The sequence below is a fragment of the Lagenorhynchus albirostris genome, chromosome 1, assembly GCF_949774975.1.
Source record: "Lagenorhynchus albirostris chromosome 1, mLagAlb1.1, whole genome shotgun sequence".
NCBI classification, from domain to species: Eukaryota; Metazoa; Chordata; class Mammalia; order Artiodactyla; family Delphinidae; genus Lagenorhynchus; species Lagenorhynchus albirostris.
Genome location: NC_083095.1, coordinates 141,294,154 through 141,301,585, shown reverse-complemented (window position 1 = coordinate 141,301,585; position 7,432 = coordinate 141,294,154). Strand labels below are relative to the sequence as shown.

General features: G+C 38.2%; 1 protein-coding gene across 2 annotated transcripts in view; it reads left to right on the top strand.

Moving 5' to 3' along the window:
• The window catches only part of LRRK1 (leucine rich repeat kinase 1), a 166,792-nt gene that overhangs the window by 32,371 nt on the left and 126,989 nt on the right, over positions 1–7,432 (top strand). The window lies entirely within an intron of this gene.

Genomic DNA, 7,432 nt, shown 5'->3' with positions numbered 1-7,432 from the left:
CTGTGAAGTGTCTTCATCTTGGCCTCCGTCATCTGTAAAATGACAGCCATGACACCTACTCATAGTGTTGCTGTTGATACCGACCAGGGTTCTTGGCCTTCCTTAATCCATAGAAATTGATCAGAGGCCAGACAAGAAATTCAGCAAGACTTTATTGGGACCTCTGATGCAGCAGTGGGGAGCAAGAACAAAGAAGAGTTTCCCTTTCTTGCTCTGCTCCCTGGGGGGGGGTGGCGAGCTGGTCCCTTATATGGGGTGAGGGTAGGGGTGTGTCCAGGAGTTCAACAGGAGGAGTGGCTTAGGTGTTTTGCCCACCTCTTTGGTAGTATTGTGTGCAAGGGGCATGCGCAGTACCCTGCTTTTGCTCCCTGCTCCTCAGAAGTGGCAGTTAGCTTTTTTGGTCTTTTTGTATCTTTTTGTCCATAATTTGCCCCAAGTACACATGCACACAGTTATTTTTAGTCCCTTATAGTTTCTTTGTATTTTGTAACTCCAGAAGACATATGTCCAGGTGCAAGCATTGCAGCACTACAGCAAAGGGTCCCCAGTCCCAGCCTGTCTCAGTAAGCCTTCCCACATTGACAAGTGTACAGTTTTCACCACACTCTGGCCAGCAATGAATATTAGAACTCATTAAATTTTTCGCTGTGTCAGGTGGACATAACATGGAATCTTAATAATTAATTGTATGTTTTGTTTCTAAAGAAAACTGCACTTTCATGTGCGATTTCCCTCTGCACAGCCTGCTCATAGGTATAACCGCCCATGCCCCTTTTATTAACAAAAATTTATTTCCAGTGATTTGGTGAGAATATCCACAGAGAAGTTTTACATCTGTGCTGGGAGGCTTTGCTGGTATGAGAAACGCTCAGCCTGCGTGGCTGGAGCTCTGCTCTACGTGAGCCGTGAGCGAGGCCCCTGGTGAATGCCACTGCTATCTTTGCTTTCTTTTCTGATGCTGGGTCTGATGGCCCAGCTTGATGGGACTGAGCACCAGCCATCTGGAGTCAGTGAGGAATTACTGCCGAGAGTCACCCTGGGGTCATGTCGCCCTCTACACCCCCCCAACCTCTGCCTCTTCCCCGAAGAAATAAAGGGTTGGATTTCACCGTAATGTGACCCAGAGATGAAAACTGCTGCTGAGGCTAAACCCTAGAGTGACAGCTGGCAAAGAAAGAAGCATCCTTCTTGCTGGAGGCCGGTAAGCCCAGGGCAACAGTGGGTGAGCCACTGCAGTGCCAGGAGGGCGTCACCTCTGGGGAGGGACAGCCCCCAACCCCCGGGTTTGGCCACACAGGGACTCGATGGAGGATGGCACAGGAAGGTCATTAAACAATTATGACCAGGTCAGTAGCATCCTAAAGTTTACTCTTGTTTATTCTGCAGTGAATTCTGGGTTGTTAGGTATATGTTTACCTTTTGCTACTCTATTGATGGAGGTAAATGTAATTTTTGAAAAAGTATATATTCAAGTAAAACGTTAGTGTCTTTTCCAGGATGTACAGAAGATGCCACAGATTTTGAATCAAGAGAGAGCATTTGCCTTCTGTCATGCATGCGTTCTTTGACGGGGACAAGAGAATTAAATGTATAATATATATACGTAAGAGACCAACATTTAGAACTGTTAGAATTAAAGTCACTTTCATATTACCTCTCCATTGTCCTAGACTCGTAGGAAAAAAGCAGTAGGGAGAGAATTTTATTCTGATTATTAGGTTGGGAGGGATGAGTTAACAAACACTGTTCTAGAAGAAAAGGGAAGAATGTCTCCTTAGGATTTAAGGACAGAACAGACTCAGAATCAGCAGACAAAGGAGGACTCTCTTTAAGATGGGGAAGGCCACAGTGAACTATTAGTGTAAGTGGCATGGCTTGTATAGCCAGACATCATTCTATAACATTCATGGAATTCTGTTTTATTACTTTCCCAAAATAAAGGAGAATAATAATTTCTGTTAGTTTTCCTGTAGTCAGAATAATTTGTTTTTCTACAACTTGAATTACAGAAATAACATTTAGAGATTGAGTTATTAGCAACTAAAAACATTTCTCCTAGAAATGGCTGAATATGTGAAATATACAGTGTTACTGAAAGTATTTTTTTATAAATAGAATATTAAATTGAAAGTGATTATCAAGGACTAAATGATGTTCTGGTTTCATAGGTTTTTAAATATTTTTTAACCAAATACTTTTTCACATAATGAACTTTTAATTTACTGTCCGTGTCCAGCATATTTAAATACCAGGCTGTGTAGATATTAACATTTATCACCCACCAGGAATATGTTCACTTATCACCTCACAGCTTACCCTAAATATTTCTTGTATTCTTGTAGAGTAAGTCTACATGTGCTGAATCCATAATGCTACTCATTCACTACATTTATAGCTTCCCCTCACTCGTTCTTGCTTCTAATTACTTCTAATTGACACTTTCCTAAAAACAAACAAGCAACACTGACCAAACCTTAAAAATAAAAATGAACTGTGCTAATGGTTTCCCTTTCTCCTAGTTTTTTGTTACCTTTTTGTTATGCATATTAACTTTACATTAATTCAAGATATAGAACCATCACCCAAACAATTAAGATGCCTGGTTGTAGTATATATATGTATATGGAATTTTCATTGCTATTTAGGAAAATAATTACACCTATTGTAATAAAGAACAAAAAGGATTTTTTTAAAAATTTGACACTGAATCATTCTAATGTTCTACTATTATTTTCCTACTAGTCCTAGTTACTTGTTTGCTACATTAATATTGTATTGAAATAGAGTAAGTTTGGGGGGTTATATTTTTAGTATGAATTTTAAGTCTGTATGAGCAAAATATTTAGAACTGTGATGTTTTACTGTGTAAAAGAGTATAATTACAGATAATGGTTGATTAATAGGCACAAATAACTAAATAATCTCAAATAGTATACATACATACAATTACCCCGATTTAAGTTTAAATCAAAGGACACCAATTCTCAAATATAAACCTGTAGTATTTTTGTAAAAAAAAATTACTATTAAAGTAAATATTTACCTCCAAGAAAAGGTGTTTCATGGTGGGGAGGAGGGGTTCTGCCTTACATGATGTATCTCTGTACTATTTAATTTTTTTCAATGAGAATGTATTCTTTTATTACTTATCTAACTTCTTTAAAGTTTTAAATAAAGCAGTCATATAATTCCATTACAGGGAATTTAGGAAATAAAGAAAAATCTTTTCTAATCCTATCACTAATTCCCCCCAGCCCATCATTAATACTTATCATTAGCATTTTGGTCTTTTTTTTTTATTTAAATATATGTTAACCATTCTCTTTATGATTTCAGGAAATTAAATGAAGTTAGCAGAGTAAATTAAATGCACATGCATTACCTGATGTTTTCCCATAATGTCTTTCCAACAATTTGATTGGACCAGACCCCCCAGCTCTTGGGTCAGTGAGAGTGTACATGTGTTGTCCATGCAACTTAAGAAAATCAGATTCAAACTGAAAACACCACAGCATTAAATATATATATATATATATATATATGTAAATAGAACTGAGCAGAGTCTTGTTTCTTAGTATGTCATTTATTCCACATATGTTGCATTATTTATAAATCAAGTTAAAGTAAAACCACCCTTGTAATTTCACATGCATCCTATGTCCTTGGTTCTACCTTCTCAGTGTTGCTTAACTTGGGCATAAAGGTGAACTTTTTAAATTTATGTTCCTAACGTGAACAGAAGAGGTTACTTTATACCTCCTCACACACATGCACCTGTCTTTTACAGAGATAAGGAGGATATTTGTTTAATTCTGAAAGATGAGCAATGACATAATTAAGTGCCTCTTCTGATGGATGACGCAGCCGTGGATTCTGCCTTCTTCTTACCCTGCCAATGGCTTCTCCCTGCAGCTGACTCTCAAATGTCTTAGTCTCTGACTGTTAATAATTAATGGGGACTGTTAGTGTGTGATGGGATGTGAAGCTGCCTTATTCACATGTATAACCACTTACACACTAAGCCCTTTTTTGATACGCCTTTCCAAAAATGCATAGCCAAAAAAAAAAAAACCAGTAATCTCCATTCAGACACAACAGTCTTGTATTGGTGTTTCAGGAAGGATGCAGATTGTGCGTGACACTTATGAAATCCACTTAACATGGCTTTTCAGAATGGTTGCCTTTGAAATAGTCATGGCTTAGAGTGAGCTGTAAAGACCCTGGATGGTATCAAGGGGCTTCACTGTAAGCAACTTGTCTTTCCCTTTTTCCAGAGCAGGATTTTTCTGGGTTGGTGGTGGAGCTCGTTCAGTATGCCATATGGCAGGCCTTCCATTTAGGGTATGTTATTCTGATTCACTTCTCCCAATATTTTGTTATGAAAAATTCCAAACATACAGTGAAACTGAAAGAACTGAACCATGTACATCCATATACCCACCACCTAGATTTTACCATTAACATTTTCTAAAATTGCTCTCATTTCTATCTGTTCTTCTATCCATCCATCAATCCATTATTTTTAATGCATTTCAAAGTAAATTGGAAATATCTGTACTTTTCACCCTCAAGTGCTTCAGTATTCATATTATTGACTATAGTTCAATATTATTTATAATTTTTTAGGTAAAGTTTATATAAAGTAAAATGCACATACCTTCATTAGACTATTTGATAAGTTTTGACAAATACCAACACCTGTGCACTAAAAACATCATCAAGATAAAGAACCATCACCCAAACAATTTCCTCATGCCCCTCCGCTGGTAAACTTCATGACTGTTCCCACCCTCAGGACCCACTGTTCTGATTTTTTTCCCACCACTGATTAGAATATAAATGGGATCATTTTGTGCAGTCATTCTTTCACTCGGCATTGTGTTTTGAGATTCCCATCAATCATTTCATGGATCAGTAATTTATTCCTTTTGATTGCTGAGTAGTTACTATACCACAGTAGTTATTTATTCATTCTCCTGTTGTTGGACACCTTTGCTATTTACAGTTTGGAAACACCATGAATAAAGTTGACATTCTTGGATATATTTTTTACACGTATTTTTCTTCGGTAAATACCTAAGAATAGAATAAGTGAGTCATAGGGTAGGTATATACTTAGCTTTGTAAGAAACCACCAGACTTGTTTCCAAAGTGGTTGTACCATTTTAGACACAAACAATAAGGTATGAATGTTCTTGTTGCTCCATATCCTCACCAAGTATTGTCAGTATTTTTAAATTTTAGTGATTTTGGTGGGAGTGTAGTGGTGTTTAACTTGCATTTTCCTAATGACTAATGATACTGAGCTTTTAGAATATCTTCTGCTGTTCAAATCTTTGTTCATTTTTAACTGGGTTGTTTGTCCTTTATTATTGACTTATAGGAGTTCTTTCTTTTCTTTTTTTTTTTTTTTACATCTTTATTGGAGTATAATTGCTCCACAATGGTGTGCTAGTTTCTGCATTACAACAAAATGAATCAGCTATACATATACATATGCCCCCACATCTCTTCCCTCTTGTGTCTCCTTCCCTCCCACCCCCACAGGCGGTCACAAAGCACCGAGCCAATCTCCCTGTGCTATACGGCTGCTTCCCACTAGCTATCTATTTTACGTTTGGTAGTGTATATATGTCCATGCCACTCTCTCGCTTTGTCACAGATTACCCCTCACCTTCCCCATATCCCCAAGTCCACTCTCTAGTAGGTCTGTGTCTTTATTCCTGTCTTACCCCTAGGTTCTTCATGACATTTTTTTTCTTAAATTCCATATATATGTGTTAGCATATGGTATTTGTCTTTCTCTTTCTGACTTATTTCACTCTGTATGACAGACTCTAGGTCCATCCACCTCATTACAAATAGCTCAATTTCGTTTCTTTTTATGGCTGAGTAATATTCCATTGTATATATGTGCCACATCTTCTTTATTCATTCATCCAATGATGGACACTTAGGTTGCTTCCATCTCTGGGCTATTGTAAATACAGCTGCAATGCACATTTTGGTGCATGACTCTTTTTGAATTATGGTTTTCTCAGGGGTATGCCCAGTATGGGATTGCTGGGTCGTATGGCAGTTCTATTTGTAGTTTTTTAAGGAACCTCCATACTGTTCTCCATAGTGGCTGTACCAATTCACATTCCCACCAGCAGTGCAAGAGTGTTCCCATTTCTCCACACCCTCTCCAGCATTTATTGTTTCTAGATTTTTTGATGATGGACATTCTGACTGGTTTGAGATGATATCTCATTGTAGTTTTTTTTTTTTTTTTTTTTTTTTTGCGGTGTGCGGGCCTCTCACTGTTGTGGCCTCCCCAATTGCAGAGCACAGGTTCCGGAGGCGCAGGCTCAGCGACCATGGCTCACCGGCCCAGCTGCTCCGCGGCATGTGGGATCCTCCCGGACCGGGGCACGAACCCGCGTCCCCTGCATCAGCAGGTGGACTCTCAACCACTGCGCCACCAGGGAAGCCCCCTAATTGTAGTTTTGATTTGCATTTCTCTAATGATTAATGATGCTGAGCACTCCTTCATGTGTTTGTTGGCAGTCTGTATATATTCTTTGGAGAAATATCTATTTAGGTCTTCTGCCCATTTTTGGATTGGGTTGTTTGTTTTTTTGTTATTGAGCTGCATGAGCTGCTTATAAATTTTGGAGATTAATCCTTTGTCAGTTGCTTTATTTGCAAATATTTTCTCCCGTTCTGAGGGTTGTCTTTTTGTCTTGTTTATGGTTTCCTTCGCTGTGCAAAAGCTTTGAAGTTTCATTAGGTCCCATTTGTTTATTTTTGTTTTTATTTCCATTTCTCTAGGAGGTGGGTCAAAAAGGACCTTGCTGTGATTTATGTCATAGAGTGTTCTGCCTATGTTTTCCTCTAAGAGTTTGATAGTTTCTGGCCTTACATTTAGGTCTTTAATCCATTTTGAGCTTATTTTTATGTATGGTGTTAGGGAGCGATCTAATCTCATACTTTTACATGTACCTGTCCAGTTTTCCCAGCACCACTTATTGAAGAGGCTGTCCTTTCTCCACTGTACATTCCTGCCTTCTTTATCAAAGATAAGGTGACCATATGTGCGTGGGTTTATCTCTGGGCTTTCTATCCTGTTCCATTGATCTATCTTTCTGTTTTTGTGCCAGTACCATACTGTCTTGATTATTGTAGCTTTGTAGTATAGTCTGAAGTCAGGAAGCCTGATTCCTCCAGCTCCATTTTTCGTTCTCAAGATTGCTTTGGCTATTTGGGGTCTTTTGTGTTTCCATACAAATTGTGAAATTTTTTGTTCTAGTTCTGTGAAAAATGCCAGTGGTAGTTTGACAGGGATTGCACTGAATCTGTAGATTGCTTTGGGTAGTAGAGTCATTTGCACAATGTTGATTCTTCCAATCCAAGAACATGGTATATCTCTCCATCTATTTGTAGCATCTTT